The sequence below is a fragment of the Strongylocentrotus purpuratus genome, unplaced genomic scaffold (assembly GCF_000002235.5).
Source record: "Strongylocentrotus purpuratus isolate Spur 01 unplaced genomic scaffold, Spur_5.0 spur5_scaffold_16, whole genome shotgun sequence".
NCBI lineage: Eukaryota > Metazoa > Echinodermata > Echinoidea > Camarodonta > Strongylocentrotidae > Strongylocentrotus > Strongylocentrotus purpuratus.
The window spans coordinates 27,823,424-27,843,563 of NW_022145601.1; positions in this window are offsets into that span (position 1 = coordinate 27,823,424).

Genomic DNA, 20,140 nt, shown 5'->3' on the forward strand with positions numbered 1-20,140 from the left:
CGCACTAGCTGATTGTGCAGCAAACGTACGATTTTTCGGTGAACATGGGGGCAAAGAAAATCGTACGGAGATTGTAGACTCATGGGGCATTCGAACGGCAATTGCACAGCTATCGCAAGTACGGTCACCGCGCCTTGAGTCCGCGCAACATTTGCACCGTGCTGCACGGGCTCCGTATGATTTCCGTGCGGAGGCTAGCGGAGACTGCACGGCTACTGCATGCAAATTGTACGATTTCCGTACAATCTCCGAGCAGCCTCTGTACGGATTTGCCCCGGCCTGCCCCCAAGGGCCACAATGGCACGATGCTCGTAGATAATGTAGACAAAAACATCGTAGCCCGCGTAGCCTCCTACGATGTCTACGAACAATCGTAGACTAATTTATCGTACGGCGCCCGGGGCAAATGTAATCCAGGCATGAGCGCTTTACAGATAGATTATTACCCCGGTCATCGGAATCAGACTTACCCGCACACAATGTATGCACATTTTCCACTCTCTGGGGACGTTTATGGCACGCCTTTAGGGAAACAAATAAATATATGCGACACTTTCAAAAAATATATTTCACTCAAATGTATATATTCGACACTTTCAGAAAATATTTGACAAGTTTTATTTGACAAGAATTTTATTCGACATCAATTTCATTCGACACATTGTTCGTCAAAAATTGTATTTGTCAACAAATTTATTCGACAAAAATTTCATTCGACACAAATTTCATTCGACAAAAAATTTATTCGACACAAATTTTATTCGACCAAAATTTCATTCGACAAAAATTTCATTCGACACAAATTTTATTCGACACAAATTTCATTCGACAAAAATTTTGTTCGACCAAAATTTCATTCGACACAAATTTTATTCGACACAAATTTTATTCAACCAGAATAACCTGTACCGTGCACACCCGCGCAACAGGCGCGTTTACGATACGAAGACTATAGATCCACGTCGCGGCATATAGCCTCTGGTCAATGAACAGTGGGTTTGAATTGTTTGAGGATGATGAGAGATGAGAAGAGTATGGCACGCCTTTAGGGAAACAAATAAATATATGCGACACTTTCAAAAAATATATTTCACTCAAATGTATATATTCGACACTTTCAGAAAATATTCGACAAGTTTTATTTGACAAGAATTTTATTCGACATCAATTTCATTCGACACATTGTTCGTCAAAAATTGTATTTGTCAACAAATTTATTCGACACAAATTTTATTCGACCAAATTTCATTCGACAAAAATTTCATTCGACACAAATTTTATTCGACACAAATTTCATTCGACAAAAATTTTGTTCGACCAAAATTTCATTCGACCAAAATTTCATTCGACACAAATTTTATTCGACACAAATTTATTCAACCAGAATAACCTGTACCGTGCACACCCGCGCAACAGGCGCGTTTACGATACGAAGACTATAGATCCACGTCGCGGCCTATAGCCTCTGGTCAATGAACAGTGGGTTTGGATTGTTTGAGGGTGATGAGAGATGAGAAGAGGGAGGGCAAAGTCATGTAGCCTGGATGGTTAGGGGCTTGTTGGGGGGGGGGGGGGCGTTAAGGGGGTACAAATTAGTGTCTATTACCTACTTTGTTCATTTTTTCATTTACTATACATTGTTTTAGGGTGATACAAATGAAGGTGTGGGCATACTGATGTAGTCACCCCGGGTAAAGAGCTAGTGGATTGGGGGGGGGGGGGGGTACGTGGAAACGAAGTAGGTAATATACACTCCTTTATATTCCAATAACGCCACCCCCACCACCACCACTATCCCCTATCCATTCAATTCCAGTCTACATCACTATGCCCTCCCTCTTCTCATCATCCTCATGCAAACAATCCTACCCACTGTTAATAATTAATAAAGTAGGTAATATTCTCATACAATTATACTGTATACATACTCTTTTGAAAGCAGGCCATTGAACTTCAATGCAATTCAATGTATTTCTCCACAAATGCCAAACATAGGAAAATACATAAAATCAAATACATACATGCAATAAAACGACTCCAAGTTATGTTTGAAATAGAAACAAATCAGCAAAGGTAGAAAGGGTAGTCGGACTACCCCTCCCCCCCCCCAATAATAATAACAAATTATACAATCAAAGGTAAATATAAAGTCAAATGATGAGGTGGTACCAATAACGAGAAAGAAGAGGGAGAAAATATCAAAGACGGGGGGGGGGGGGGGGGAGTGCTTCCGTGAATGTTTAAAAAAAAGTAATGATGGCCTTACCTGAGTATCAGGAATAACCTTAACTTAGCCTCAATGAATACAATGAAGGACAATTTATATCAGGTGGAACATGACTCCATAACATATAGGCCAATTGAAGGCTTTCCGTTTTTGTAAGAAAGTCTTAGCTATACTTACATTTCTTGCCATAGAAGAGTTCTGTATAAAAAGGTCATCATAGACAGGTGGCAAGTTGTTAGAATTGACCGAGCTGCATTAACATTGAAAATATTCATCTGTTTTAATAGGGGTGCAGTATGTGCACAACCCCCCCCCCCCCCCACAAAAGTATCTATAGATTCAATAACCAGTGTGTCACTTTAACACCCGCACGTGCGTCTTATATGCACATGTGCATGTAGAGCTGTTGACTGTAGGCCTATAGTTAGGAACTAGAAATAATAAAAACATTAAAAGTACATACAATGTATAATGTTATATAACATCAACAAAGCAAAAGTATAGGATAAATTGATGGCCTGCCTGAGCCAGCTAGCCCAGCTACATGTAGCTATGTAGCTGCGCTGCATGCCTAGACTACCTACATGCCGGTGCGTGAGTCCGACCAGAGGCTATAGGCCTTCCTAGTCTTCGTACCGTAAACGCGCCTGTTGTGTAGTTTGCAGGCACAAACCCTGGTCAGTCTTAAAAGAGAGTCTGCACTATAAGACTACCATAGGCCATGTACTATAGCTGCACTATAAGACTACCATAAGCCATGTACTATAGCTGCTCCTGACACACCCAGTAGGTAGCTGGGCTAGGCTTCTCTCAAGGCACAATTATTTTTTAATAAAGTGTTAAATTAGGGTCTGTGCTTGCAGACTACCTGTTGCGCGCGCGTGTACTACTGCACGGTTCAGGTGGTTGTGTAAAGTATCGCATGTATTCTGGTTGAATAAAATTTGTGTCGAATAAAATTTGTGTCGAATGAAAATTTTGAGACGAATACTTTTTCGTGGCATGCATTATGTATGGAACGCCGAATAGCTCCTTTGTTGAATACATCTTTTTCATTGAATACCTTTATTGTCGAATAAAAAGTAAAATGATTCCTTGTAATAATATTTTTGTAGAACAAAACAAAATGTGCCAAATAAGATTTTGTCGAACAAAATTTTTGTCGAATGAAATTTTGTCGAATAAAATTTGTGTCGAATAAAATTTTTGTCGAATGAAATTTGTGTCGAATGAAATTTGTGTCGAATGAAATTTTGTCGAATAAAATTTTTGGCAAATAAATTTGTTGACAAATACAATTTTTGACGAACAATGTGTCGAATGAAATTGATGTCGAATAAAATTCTTGTCAAATAAAACTTGTCGAATATTTTCTGAAAGTGTCGAATATATACATTTGAGTGAAATATATTTTTGAAAGTGTCGCATATATTTATTTGTTTCCCTAAAGGCGTGCCATAGAAGAGGGAGGGCAAAGTCATGTAGCCTGGATGGTTAGGGGCTTGTTGGGGGAGGGGGGCGTTAAGGGGGTACAAATTAGTGCCTATTACCTACTTTGTTCATTTTTTCATTTACTATAGATTGTTTTAGGGTGATACAAAATAGGTGTGGGCATACTGATGTAGTCACCCCGGGTAAAGAGCTAGTGGATTGGGGGGGGGGGGGAGGTACGTGGAAACGAAGTAGGTAATATATACTCCTTTATATTCCAATAACGCCACCCCCACCACCACCGCTATCCCCTATCCATTCAATTCCAGTCTACATCACTATGCCCTCCCTCTTCTCATCATCCTCATGCAAACAATCCTACCCATGCAGTAGGTAATATACTCATACATATTACTGTATACATACTCTTTTGAAAGCAGGCCATTGAACTTCAGTGCAATTCAATGTATGATCTCCACAAATGCCAAACATATGAAAATACATAAAATCAAATACATACATGCAATAAAACGACTCTAAGTTATGTTTGAAATAGAAACAAATCAGCAAAGGTAGAAAGGGTAGTCGGACTACCCCCCCCCCCCAATAATAATAACAAATTATACAATCAAAGGTAAATATAAAGTAAAATGATGAAGTGGTACCAATAACGAGAAAGAAGAGGGAGAAAATATCAAAGACGGGGGGGGGGGGAAAGTGCTTCCGTGAATGTTTAAAAAAATTAATGATGGCCTTACTTGAGTATCAGGAATAACCTTAACTTAGCCTCAATGAATACAATGAAAGACAATTTATATCAGGTGGAACATGACTCCATAACATATAGGCCAATTGAAGGCTTTCCGTTTTTGTTAGAAAGTCTTAGCTTTACATTTCTTGCCATAGAGAGTTCTGTATAAAAAGGTCATCATAGACAGGTGGCAAGTTGTTACGTTTGTACTGGAACATGAATTGACCGAGCTGCATTAACATTAAAAATATTCATCCGTTTTAATAGGGGTGCAGTATGTGCACAACACCCCCCCCCCCCCCAAGTAGGTCTGTAGATTCAATAACCAGTGTCGCACGTGCGTCTACACATGTGCATGTAGAGCTGTTGACTGTATAGTTCGGAACTAGAAATAATAAAAACATTTCTTTTTTAAACATCACTTTATTGTTCAAACTTGCACAACAAAGGAGAAGATACAAAAGCCCCGGACAATTCCATTTTACTGGAAAATGCAGGGTATTAAAAGTGCATACAGTGTACTGTATAATGTTATATAACATCAACAAAGCAAAAGTATAGGATACATTGATGGCCTGCCTGATGTAGCTATGTAGCTGCGCTGCATGGAGTCCGACCAGAGGCTATAGGCCTTCCTAGTCTTCGTACCGTAAACGCGCCTGTTGTGTAGTTTGCAGGCACAAACCCTGGTCAGTCTTAAAAGAGAGTCTGCACTATAAGACTACCATAGGCCATGTACTATAGCTGCTCCTGACACATCCTTTTTTGTCCCACATTTTTCAATAAGACAATCTAAACGTCTTACAGACCATACCTCAAGCTACCGAGCAGAGTTAGCAGCAATAACAATTGCCCTATTATGGGTTGAACAACTAAACCTGCACGCAGGGGTTGTGATATTCACAGACTCCCTCAGCGCACTCCTCTCAATGCAATCAATGAAAGGAGATAAGTCAGATAACTTCATAAACGACATCAAGTATATATACACAAGACTGGCATACAAAGGCATTCAAGTCCATCTAGAATGGATCCCCTCTCACTGTGGAATACAGGGAAACGAAATAGCGGACCTTCTCGCAAAACAAGCCCTAACTGAAGAAATACAAATAAATAACAAGCTATGTTTGTCTGAAATGAAAGCAGTATTGAAAATAGAACTATACAAGAGTTGGGAAGAAACATGGCAAAATTACAATAAAACAAACGTAAGACCTTTCAAACCAACAATTCAACATAACTTTGAGAGCACCCTTTTTAGAGACTGCGAAGTCATAATTCGTAGGCTCAGACTTTGCAACATAGGACTAAACGCAGACCCCTCAAAAGTATGGGTATCCCAAACAACCCAACCTGGCCAAGCCAACAAAAATTGTAAATACTGTAACACCCCTGAAACAATAACACACTATCTGATGGAATGTCCAACATATACAATAGAAAGAGCAATGCTGATAATGGAAAGTGATATAACGAGCCCAAACGAAATTATGAAACTCCTAAAATCAACAGAAAGTGCGACCCAGAGAGCACTGATCCGCTTCGTTCGTAGAACGAGGCGTTTTGATTGTTCCTAATTTATTGTTTTAATTTTTTTATTTTTTTTTTTATTTTTATTTATTTTTATTTTTATTTATTTATTTATTTATTTATTTATTTTTTTTTTTTTTTTTTTTTTTTTGCACATATCGCACATATCGCACGACAACCAAATGCCCTAAGATGTTGATACATACTTTGATAGAAAAATAAGGTTTTACAAAATGGAAAAATACTAGAAGAGAAAAGGTAAGAAAGAGTAAAGACGGATTGAGGACGGTAAACCCCAAACAAGAGACTCTGGAGATCTACCCCAGAATCCTCTCACCGGCACCAGAGTTGCCTAGGCCAATGATGGCCGAGAAGATTGCGCAATGTACCGCGCCGGTCTGGCAGGAAGGTGCCAATTGCGGTGAGGGGTTTTCATGGACCAGTAGATCTGAGATTATATTATCCAAAAAAAAAGAAGAGATGAGTATGAATTTACAAATAGTACCAAAATATAGAAGAAAAAAAGAAAGAAATAAAGTGAAAGGCGTAAATATTCTAAAAAAGAATGAAACGCCGATAATACCAAACAACAACAGTAGGTAGCTGGGCTAGGCTTCTCTCAAGGCACAATTATTTTCTAATAAAATGTTAAATTAGGGTCTGTGCTTGCAGACTACCTGTTGCGCGCGCGTGTACTACTGCACGGTTCAGGTGGTTGTGTAAAGTATCGCATGTATTCTGGTTGAATAAAATTTGTGTCGAATAAAATTTGTGTCGAATGAAATTTTTGAGACGAATACTTTTTCGTGGCAGGCATTATGTATGGAACGCCGAATAGCTCCTTTGTTGAATACATCTTTTTCATTGAATACCTTTATTGTCGAATAAAAAGTAAAATAATTCCTTGGAATAATATTTTTGTAGAACAAAACAAAATGTGCCAAATGAAATTTTGTCGCACAAAATTTTTGTCGAATGAAATTTTGTCAAATAAAATTTGTGTCGAATAAAATTTGTGTCGAATGAAATTTTTGTCGAATGAAATTTTGTCGAATAAAATTTTTGTCGAATAAATTTGTTGACAAATACAATTTTTGACGAACAATGTGTCGAATAAAATTGATGTCGAATAAAATTCTTGTCAAATAAAACTTGTCGAATATTTTCTGAAAGTGTCGAATATATACATTCGAGTGAAATATATTTTTTGAAAGTGTCGCATATATTTATTTGTTTCCCTAAAGGCGTGCCATAGACGTTCAAGCCAGTCAGAACGAGTGCACACTTGCTCGTCCAACCATGAACCTTCTCATCCTACCGGGTACCCTTCTTGCCAAATGATATTAGTGCCGTGTCGGAATTCGAACCCTCGACCTTCGCATCTCAAGTCAAGCGCCTTAAACCACTCGACCACGACATGGTTAAAATTTTATTTCGATTTCTTTTCTTTTCGGGAAGGGGGATGCAGGAGCGACTGGAAAAACGATGGTTGTTTTAATGTAGAACTTTTTTTAATTTTTAATCATGCTCTTTTCGAGAGTGGAGAGCAAAACAGCCTTCTCTTAAATAAGTCATTTTAAATCAGCTACCGTTAAGTCGTTTTACATTCGCCTGTCCGGCATGCATCATCAGCGGATGGTTATTTCTTGTCAATATCTTTATTCGGATTAAAAATTTATTCTATAGTGCCATATACCGTCATAACGTCATCGTGCTTCATAATTATCTTCGTGTCGAACTTTGGTGTTTTATTCATGCTCTTTTCGAGAGTGGAGAGCAAAACAGCCTTCTCTTACACTTGACGCTACACGAATTCAAGATAACAAATTCACAAACACACGAGCTTTTTTTGTCATTCTCATCACACTTTTTATTTTTGTATTCAGGGATGACAAACAAATTATACGATTTCGTTAAGCAACTGCTCGAGGAGCATTTGGGCGATGGTATAATTATCAACACCGTCGTCATCCACTTCAAAGATTGAAAAGTTCATTGTGCTACCCTTGGTCTCTTCGAAGAGATCCCATGTGAAGTTCGATAGTTCAGATACGGTAGTAAAACTCGAGATATCGTCATCATCGTCGCTCTCATCGAATAGCGAAGACCAGACAGAGATCGAACTCAAGCTGTCGTCATCATAGCCGTCGTCGTCAGACACTGCTGAAGGAACGACTAAGTGGGGTTTGGTGTCGATGTTGCAAACCTCTTCAACTTTAGGAATTGCAAAGATTGATGCTCCACTTGCATGGTGCAACTGCAACATTAAAGAAGGGAAAGAGAGTGAATAGATGAATTACGATCGAGAATGAACCACTTGATTTTCAGTAAAAAATAGCAATGGGAACTCGAAAGTACATTCTAGTCTTGAACCCCCCCCCCCCCCCCCCCGGGAAAAAAGCACTACAATTTGCAGTGTATTCTGTCTATTTATTACACTACTAGGCGTGGCATTGATAATTGAAACAATTTCAGAAGAGGTTATGACTTTTGGTATTGCTCGAAACGATAAACTTACCATTGCAATATCATCAACTCTCACTGCAACTGGGAGTTCGTCATCAGTAGATGCTGTAAACAGTAATGAGAATATCGAATATGTCATTCTCTTTTTCGCAAATCGCTTTTCGCTCATTCTTTTTTTCCATCTTAAAACCTCACCACATCTTGGTTTGAAATGACACAACCTCTATCTCGTTTAAATGAGGATGTACATAATACCTTCCAACACACAATCTCACCCGCCCCCTGCCTTTTAATAATCGTTAAGAATTCATCTTTATATTTGAGAATGCCATCTATCTCATTCATTTATTTACCTCGAACGCAGCAGCATAATTTTCGAAAACCTTTGGTCACTGTCTTTTTGAATCGACCAAAGAATCGACGCCTTCTCATAGACTGATTTGTCATAGTAAAGCAAGCAAGATGTACAGACATCTGAATGCGAAGGGAATTCAGTAAAGAATGGAGCGTTAGCAACACATTTTCTTGAAACGTAAACATAGCGGCGCGTAACGCATTGTGATGTCACATGAGTGGTTACCGCGCGCTGATTGGATGGAAGTTTGAGCGATGCGCCGGTATCATTGTGATGTCACATCTTAATGCTAGGAGAGTTTACGCATTGACCCACATTAGTAGAGGCGCTTGCCTTTGGACGCGAAAAAGCATTGTGTCGTCACACCTTTTTTTCGGTTGTAAGATTGCGCGTTGCCCTGTATAGCGCTGATTTGTTTTCTTCCCGGAAAGGGGGGGGGGGGTGTTACACCCACAAATGTAATAATGCCCACAAATGTAATAACGCCCACAAATCGTCGGCGGTTTTACGAACCGTCATAAACCTCTTTTAAAGGCATAACTAAACTGTGGAGAAAATCGCTTCAAAAGTTAGGGCATATTGCCGAGTCGGACGCTCGTTACTTAGAAGTTTACAGAAACCTTCCGTTTTGTTTGATATCAATTTAAAGCGTAACTTCTCTAGTTTTGTAATATTGCACCATTTTTTGCATGAATTCAATTTAATATTATGATAATTGTAGAAAAACATATCACGGCATTTCAGCAACTGCTGATTTTCTCGCAATAAGCATTTAGGTCACTTCGTAAAATCATAAATTGAATGCGCGTGATTTGACGGTGTTGCAACTTAGGTTTAGGACGCTTCGTAAAGTCACGAAACGTATGGAAGCAGGAGACCGTCAAAAACATGGATATACGTCGTGTCGTAATTCTAATTGCCACACTACCTAAATAATTACGTCGTGTAGTAATTCGAATTGCCACACTACCTAAATAATTACGTCGTGTCGTAATTCGAATTGCTACACGACGTAATTCCGAATTACTACCCAACGATTTAACGTCATGACGTTAAATGAATTAACTACACGACGTCAAATAATTAAGGTCGTGTAGCAATTCAAATTACTACACGACCTAAATAATTACGTCGTGTAGTAATTCGAATTGCCACACTACCTAAATAATTACGTCGTGTTGTAATTAATTACTGCTCAACGATTTAACGTCGTGTAGTTAAATCATTTAACGTCGTGTAGTTAATTCATTTAACGTCGTGTAGTTAAATCAACCAATGAGACCGTTCGTAATATATGCGATGCGAAGACCGGCCACTACTATAGCGCGCACGAACGCGCATCGTATACATATTTTTGGCGCGCAAATATGATCTTCGCATCGCATACATTACGAAAGACCTCATTGGTTGATTTAACTACACGACGTTAAATGAATTAACTACACGACGTTAAATGATTTAACTACACGACGTTAAATCGTTGAGCAGTAATTAATTACAACACGACGTAATTATTTAGGTCGTGTGTTAATTCGAATTACGACACTACGTAATTATTTAGGTCGTGTAGTAATTTGAATTGCTACACGACCTTAATTATTTAACGTCGTGTAGTTAATTCATTTAACGTCATGACGTTAAATCGTTGGGCAGTAATTCGGAATTACGTCGTGTAGCAATTCGAATTACGACACGACGTAATTATTTAGGTAGTGTGGCAATTCGAATTACTACACGACGTAATTATTTAGGTAGTGTGGCAATTCGAATCACGACACGACGTATATCCATGTTTTTGACGGTCGCATACTACCCGTATGGTTAAGGACGCTTCGTAAAGTCACTTAGTTTATGGTAATTAATGCACGAATAATAATACTTACTATACTCCTAATAATAATGAGTATAATTATAATTACCCCCAAAAAAATGCTCGAGAGAGTATTTTATGGAATAATAGGCCTCTCCTGGTAATTTTCACATGCGAATAAATGCATATTTTAAGCAATCTTTATATGACATTTCCCGAAAAACTAGACTTCATATTTTCTATTTTGTTTTTCCTACCCCTTACTTTTTGTCTATCTTTAAATTATTTTATCTATATTTTTTACATATTTAATCTTAAATATTTCCGTTTGGTTAAAACTTGATTCATCACTTAAAGAAATACTCGTCATATCTATTTAATTGTTGAAAATTCCAAAGAATAAATGCTGCAGCTCCAACTATCAAACTCTATGTATATGACAAATGACAAGATTTGGGGAAAGTTCATATAACTTCACACAATATTTGGCTGATTGAAACGCACGATTCATAATTGTTTTGTTTTTTAAAGATCGTCATTTATTTACATATTTGAACATATATATTTCTAAACGCTACACTCTCACAAGTCATCCTCGACAGCCCTCTCATGATTGTGTTTCAATGAAATCATGCCTTAAAGGTACCATGTCCCATTTGCAGGCCAACAAATGAAAAAGTTAAATTCCAACTGCTTTTGAAAGATAATACTAATTTAGAACTTCCCTAAAAAAGGTGGGGCTTGAAAATGTCTTCAAGTGGGAAAATAACGACTATTTGTTATCAAATCGACTTTAGGGCTATAGAGCCCAAAAGTAATAGTCTTGATTTTCAAACAATTGTACCGAATGGTCATACGTTTTATGCTGCGCAAAGATTCAATCAGTTTAATCTTGGCCATCACAAGAAGTGGGTTATTGATGTAGACAAATGCTCATGTACCCTTTACAACTCTTTTCATGTATGTTATTACCAAAGAAGAAAAAAGCCAGTCAGTCACTCAATAGTGTCTGACAGTGAAGTCTAGCAAGTAAACGGGTTTCCTTGCATAATTTGAATATGAGGACACTGCTAACGTTTAAATTTCACAGATAGGACATACATGACATATTCATAATTCATAATTCATAATTCATAATTCCTGCAAAGTTCTACAGCATTTGAGGTTGGCTGCAAAAGGAACATAGTACCTTTAATGGTCAATTTCTGTTCTTTCGTTATTCTTCCCCCCCCCCCCCCTCATACCCCCAAAATCTGACTCAAACCATGACACTCATTGCACTCTCATTTCATTTCATTTCATTTACTCTCACACCTCTCCCAGCATACCTTTGCTCATTAACTTCAAAGTGAACAAAACATAAATTTCAGTTTTGATAAAATGCTTAATTTATTTACAGTTCTGAATTCACAGGTTAAAGTATAATTTTTTGCAGTTTTAATATATATATATTAATTCACTTAACGGCCTGGTACTATGCAATTTATCCATGAATACTGAAAAAAGATTGAACATTCAGTAAGTCATACTAGGAGCAACGCCAGGGTATTTTGTTAGGGAGGGAAAAACAGTCACTTTTTTATATGAGAATGGAAGAAAGGAAAAAGAAAAAGAGACTAGGTTACCCCTAGCTCTGCCAGGAGGTGAGGAATATTCTTTTCAAATCTCAGATACAATGTATATCAAGGAGACCTCTGCCCTGCTTACCCCCTGTGTTGCTGTTTTGTATCATACAACTTTCTTTCTATCTTTTTTAAAGAAAGCACTGTCAAATTTAATTTCCCTTATATTCTCAATTTACATCAAGTATCACTGATAAATGCACGGGCCTTCATTCAATGTCATTTAGAGAACATATATTTTCTTTGATTTCAAGACATAAGCCAACATCTAATTTTGTAGATATACAATTATTGATAATAATCAAGAATAATAAATACAGCATTTATTTGGAAAATGAAGTTGTGATTCAGAGACGCACTGCAGAAAGTCATACCTCATACAACTTTTAGAAAAATAATTAAAAATCTTCTTACATCCCAGTCATATAAAACATGTATACAACCAATAGTGTACCTTTCATGTATAGAATGCTTTTAGATTTTCTCTTCAGTTATTTTGTTTGTTAAACTTTATACAAGATGGTAACAACTTAACTAGAATAAATGTACACAATTTATAATTTAATTCATCATATCAATTCTCTCCTGAAAAGACCTGCTATCTATTTTAATTGTGAATGCGTAAGAATTATTGTTTTATTGCATATAAAAAAAAAATTAAAAAAATATAGAACAGTTTCAAGTATCCCTCCCCCTAAGAAACTAAACCCAAATAATGATTGCTGTAAATCACTTAAAATCACCAGAAGTTCATTTCATCTCATCTTTAACATTATTTGGAATGATGAATGGAGAGTGGGGGGGGGGGGCAATAAAGAAAAGTGCAAATGTTGATATACATGGATTATTACATTTTCAGATTAAATGCTGCTATAAAGCTGACCGCTACATAAAACAACTTTGGCTGATGGTGTTGTCAGGTGTTAGTTCTATAGGACAGATTCCATTTGTAGAAATAGAGCTTAACCTTTTGGAGGAAGTAAATACATCACTATATACATCTCAACAATATTGACAACCCTGTAAAGTACAGGCTGAGTTCACTAGTCCTCTTTATTATGTTAAAATAAACATCCATCATAGACAAGGCTTAATGTGTTTTTTAGAATGCTATCGCATGTTCATCTAATAAAATGGTCTGGTTTGCTTACGATATGATGCCAATGGTACATTTTCATCATCTTCCTCACGATCTTCCTCTTCAGTAATCTCTTCCACCTCAATATCCATTAGCTCTTCTGCAAGGTGACTCTGGACTACAGTACGAGGCTGTTCTTGTTGGACTGCATAGCCTTGACCTCCTGCAATTAACTCCGTGAATACTTCCATTTCTGAGGCCAAATAATATGTTAAAACGCAGAGATCATGAGTAACTAGCCTTACGGATTAATTCTGTACAGAGTTTTGCCCCAATTTTCAAGAGGTTACTTTCAAACCTGGTAAATTAAATGACCATAAGGTATAGTGGTATAAATCATATATAGAAAATATTACTTCAATGTACAACTTAATACAAGGAAAACTTTATAAACTGAATTAAACCATGTTCCTTGCTGTACCTAACTCACATTTGTTATACAGGTTATATCATTCCTTAAATTTGAATATTTTTAGGGCAAGGCCACTTTTCTGTAGGGCACATTCCTATATTACAGCACAAATAGGAAGAATTGGAAAGGGCACAAAAAATCTCCAAGGCCAATGGGAGGGGCAATGAGGCCAATCAAAAGGGCATCCACGGCCATGGCCTTGGATTAATTTAAGCCATAGCTTGAATTATCCCACAATTTAAATTGCAAGATAAGTTCAATGTTATAGTGATTTCCTTGAGGAATTAAGAAAACACAAAGATATAAAAATGCATAGAATATCAGTTCATACCTTCGATTTGTGGAATGGAGCAGATGTGTTTCACTGTGATATTAAAGAAAATGAAAACAAATGTGAACAAACATTCCAAATAGTCTTTATCTGGGCCATATGGCTTGAATGAAGAAGAAAAAAAGGTTAATTGTGTTATATATAGTAAACAAAAACAAAATTTGTATTTTTAACTTGTTGAGGGATGCAGCATGTTCTGTTCGAAACTTGATAAAGAAACCGTACAGAACCCCCCCCCCCCCCCCCTCCCCAATAAAAATAAAGCTGAACTATTTGAAGGCAGTTAATACATCACTACTATACCGTACATCTTAACAATATTGACAGGCCGTAAAGTACAGGCTGAGTTCACTTGTCCTCTTTATTATGTTAAAAATAAACATCCATTATAGACTGACAAGTCTTAATGTGGATTTTAGAATGCTATCACATGTTTATCTAATAAAAATGGTCTGTAATTTGATTTACTTACCATATGATGTCAAATTGTCATAGTACATTTTCATCATCATCCTCTTCATCTTCCTCACTATCTTCCTCTTCGGTCATGTCTTCCCCCTCAATGTCCATGGGCTCCTCTTCATGATTACCGGTAGAGATGATTTGCTCCACCCCACCTTTCCACCACCACTTTCCCCATCTCATCTTAACAGAAGCTCCAATTTTCAGTGAAGCATTCTTCCTCAGCACCAGGTCCTTCAAGGCCACTGTGTTTTTGGACCTGTCGCGATCCCACTGGACCACCACATCAATCTCATCCATGCAAGGATTTAATCCTAGAATAAAAACAAAAAAATGTAAAGAGTTAGACTCTGGTGCCAAAATTCACAAAGGGGGTTTAAATTTAACCCACGGTTTAACCCTAATAAGGCCGGGGGGCCATTATGCCCCCCCCCCCCTCCACGATTTTTCTGATTGTTCGAGAACGCATATGGATGGCGCCTCGCCGCTCGCTGACTTTTTTTCTTAAGAGTCTTGCGCATCTTTAAAAAAAAAAAAAAAAAAAATCGGACCTATAGTTACAAGGTCACGTGACCTTTTGTCTTTGCATGTCAGCCCGAAAATCGCTCATTTTTGTGATTTGTGTACAAAACATATGGGAATGTCATTTTTCCTAAAAATAGATCAAACATTGGTTATTGGGTCTTGTTTAAAGTTTAGGTGGTTGTTTTGGGAGTCAAAATAGTTGAATTGTAGGAAGAAAAAAACAAACAAACAATAACATAAATAAGTTAAAAAAACAATGAAATACATAAGAAATTATCAAAACAAGAGATAACATAAGGAATAAGCTGGCTCTTCCAAAACATTTTGTCGTATTATTGTTCCAAATGGTCTAATGAATATATGTAGTGAAAAAGAATGCTTAAATATGAACAATATATGATTTATGGGTAAAAATGTGATTTTATGACGTTATTTGCATAAATTACCATAAATATGCAAATGAGTGATTTTTTTCAAAAAATTGAAATTATCATATTGTTCTGTACACTTCACTTGACATGCGTGCAAATTTTCGCGGAGATCGACCCTTTCACGGCCGAGATCTTAGGGGGGGGGGCCATAATGCCCCCCCCCCGGCCGTAGTAAGACTTCAAATAGCCCGGCCTTATTAGGGTTAAACCCACGTTTACATAACCCTTGGTTTAGAATTAGTGCCACTTAAGCGTACCTTGCCTAGCACAGGTCTAATATTAGACCTCTGACTGTGTCGCGCTTATTTTGCGTTAATTTTAGACCATGGGTTATGTAAATGAAGATTTAAACTATGGATTAAATTTAAACCGCTTTTGTGAATTTGGGCCTAAAAGTAGGAATCTCGCCTCTACTAGATGAACCACACAATGCTTCCTATTTTCTAACACTCGTGTAGATCTATCCAAAAACAATTTTGGTGAGCAAGCTTTCCTAGATATAAAAATCTATCAGATTTACTGTACATAGCCATCACATCAACACATTTGAGGATCTAGACTAGAGACTAGACAAGGTCAAATCTAACTCAATAGCTTCATGTAGACCTAGAGGTATATACTAGAGTATAGACCCTAGTAGACTACTAAAAACTGTATTTAGTAGACTAGGTCTAGATCTACTTTTATTCTAAGTCTATAGGCTCCCCATGTTTCAGATTATTATTTCTGTATACACATCTATTACCGTTTTATTATGCTTTCTCTTGTTAAATCTTTTCACTCAGTTGTGAACTAGTATGAGACAACCTTGTTACCATTGCCATTGATAACAAAACAAAAGTAGGTCCACAAAAACAAGAAATAATGACGCCCACATCAGACAATAACAACAAAATGAAAGATATTTGTCCGATCTTTACTTTGTTAACTTAATTTATTCAAGACAATTTAATTCTAGCATGACACTGACGTTCGAAATCCAGCTATAATTACAGTCATCATATCTCTAGTAGATCTGAAATGACCTACATAAACATGATAATAACAACATACAACCCTACGGAAATGTATATGAATGGGACTGCATAATAAAGAGCAGACGATATTTTTTAAGCAAGGACCTATATTATCCCTATCACGGGATTTTAGCTTAGGTTGAATATATTATATAGTTGTTAAAACATACAGAACATTGATGAGAAATGCTTACCACGGCGATCAGCTCTTGAAAATAGTGTGATTTCCCTTGTAAGTAAAGTTCGATGAGTCCTTGGTCTTGTTTACATTGGATAGGACGGATCGTAACAAAATCCAGCGCGCCAACTGTGATTTTACGAACAGTCACGAAGGTTTAGGTCACTTCGTAAAATTACTCGAGGCGATAGGACGTTTTCGGTGAAATTTGAATTTGCTCTTATTCTTAAAATTTCGGAAATTTGACAGAAAAATGAGGTTTATGACGGTTTGTAAAATCAACGACGAAATGTAATAACACTTTACCCACAAATGTAAAAACACCCACAAATGTAACAACACTTTACCCACAAATGTAATAATTTCACCCACAAATGTAATAACACTTTACCCACAAATGTAATAATTTCACCCACAAATGTAATAACCACTTTACCCACAAATGTAATAATTTTGAATCACCCACAAATGTAATAATGACTTTACCCACAAATGTAATAAATTTGAAGTGATATTTTGAATCACCCACAAATGTAATAATGACTTTACCCGCAAATGTAATAAATTTGAAGGGATATTTTGTCGAATTTGTTCAAAACAAAAACCCTGTAATAAAGCATGGGTATAACTACCACCTAGCTAACTACCCCCGGACATCTGCCCCCAGTCAACTACCCCCTCCCCGGACATCTACCCCCGGTCATCTTACCCAATCCAACTACCCCTCCCCCTGGACAACTAACTCCCCTCCAACTACCCCTCCCCCCCCCCCCCCGGACATCTACCCCAAGCAAATTAAGGTAGTTGGGGGTAGTTTTCAGGGTGGGGGTAGTTGGCTGGGGGTAGTTGGAAGGGGATAGTTGGATGGGGGGGGGGGGGGTAGATATCCGAGGGTATTTGACGGGGGGTTGATGTCTGGGGTTAGTTGCAGGCGCGTAGCCACGGGGGGGGGGGGGGCACGTGCCCCCTAAAATTTCCAGGATCGGTTGAAATTTTGTAGACCCCTTTTTTTTACCTCGATCGATTTAATGTATGTGCCCCCCCCCCAAAAAAAAAAAAATATCAACTCTGGCTACGTGCCTGGGTAGTTGCCCGGGGATAGATGTCCGGGGGGTACTTGACTTGGGGTAGATGTCCGGGGGGGGGTATTGTCCGGGGTAGATGTCTAGGGGTAGTTAGCTGGGTGGGGGGGGGGGTTATCATTCTAGGGGGTAGTTAGCTGGGGGTAGTTGGCAGGGGGGTAGGTGTCCTAGATTCTCGATTAGAGATTATGTCTAACATTTCTTTCGGGGGAGTCCCCTCTCTCGTGGTTGTACCTCCATGGTAATGAGCAGTGTCAGAACACTAAAGTTACAACAAATCACAGCAATAAACAAAACTGTGACGGAGACGTTCTTAATATTGAGCACTTAAATCAGGCAGATATATCAATTACTTCATTGTAGTACAATATCCAGAAAGACCAGAAGATATTGTAGAAATCAAAAGCATAGAACAATAAAAGCAAGTGGCAAGGACTGCTTCTTCTGTTACGAAAGTGTGTTCTGACCAAAATCAGGTAGGTTCATGTTATTTATATACAGTGATCTATGGGAGTTGAGTGTTTCAGAAGTAGGGAAAACTGTAATATATATGTGTTTTGTTTGTATTTGCCTTTGAATAAATTTCGTTCTCATGAATTCACACCGTGTACCGCGTACCAATTGGTAGTCTTCAATATAAGTAATTGATACGTTCATCACATGAAGAAAGGTAATTCATTCACGCACTCATGAAAATATAACATCGCAATCCAACGTTCCAATGTCACTAATAGCGTACATATATATATATATATATAAATATGTGTTACATATCGTGAACATATTTCATAATCACATGCATAAAACAATCAGCGACAATATTTAAATACATTTAAGGTCACTTATTCAATTACTTTTTTTTCTACGAACATTGAATTCCAGGATATTTGTGGGCGTTAGAATATTTACATGATTAAGAAATCGTCGACGGTCAACGAACCATCGAATCGGTCCCTCCTCTGTGTGTTATATATATATATGGACCATTTTGACTGATTCGTCAGTTCGTGTGACCGCCGACCAATCATTTATTTGTGACGTATTTTATCCACATATGTAATAATGTAATTTATTTTTAAATGAAAAAAAAAGAGGAATAAGATGGTGGGTCTTAGTTTCGAAGATTTGTTTAAATTTCTATTTCCTTTGAAATAACCGGGTCTGGAGGAAAGACTGCGCTCTATACCCATGTTATTCCACAGGAATGAGATGGTGAGGTCTTAGTTTGAAGATTTGTTTTTTCTTAATAACCGAGTCTGAAGTAAAGACTACTTTCTAATCCCATGCTTTATTACCGGGTCTTAATTTGGAAGATGGAGGGGTCTTAGTTTAAAAGGTTTTGTTGTTGTTTTGTTTTGTTTTGTTTTGTTTTTTGTTTGTTTGTTTTTTAACTTTTGAAAAACCGGGTCTGGAGGAAAGACTATGCTCAATACTTATGTTCTTCCACAGGAATAAGATGATGGGGTCTTAGTTTTGAAGATTTTTAAAAAGTTTTGAAATAACCGGGTCTGGAAGAAAAACTACGCTCTAAACCCATGCTTTATTACCGGGTCTTAGTTTGGAAAATGGTGGGGTCTTAGTTTTGAAGATTTTTTAAATTTTTTGAAATAACCGGGTCTGGAGCAAAGACTGCGCGCTATACCCATGCTTTATTACAGGGTTTTAGTTTTAAATTCGACAAAATATCCCTTCAAATTTATTACATTTGTGGGTAAAGTCATTATTACATTTGTGGGTAAAGTGGTTATTACATTTGTGGGTGAAATTATTACATTTGTGGGTAAAGTGTTATTACTTTGTGGGTGTTGTTACATTTGTGGGTAAAGTGTTATTACATTTGTGGGTGTTATTACATTTGTGGGCATTATTACATTTGTGGGTGTAACAGGGTGCACGTAACGACAGCCCTGGCTTCATTGCCCAGTTCATGACGTACACACTCATGGAGCACGAGAGTAAAGTCGTGAACGTCCCCTTTTTGATTTGCACGTCGACATATTGGACTGCTACGTGTGACGTCCTTAAAAAGACGTCACACGTAGCAGTCCACTAAGTAGCAGTCCACTTTGTCGACGTGCAAATCGAAAAGTCCCTTTTGACGACTACGAATGACATCTCAATGAAACGATAAAAGAAATCTTCTATTGACCCTAGTTGACATTCATGTTTATACAATTCTTTGTAAAGTGCCTCATTACAAATTATTTCATTCAGCTGTTACGAATAAATGTATTTCAATAGTGAGAATGCCAACTGCATACATTAGTTGTTGCTAGGTAGGTCAAACTTTAAGGCTTGCCCTACCTCACAACAACACGTGAGGTATGCAATTCGCATTCTGACTTTTGGATTACATTTATCCGTAAACAGGTG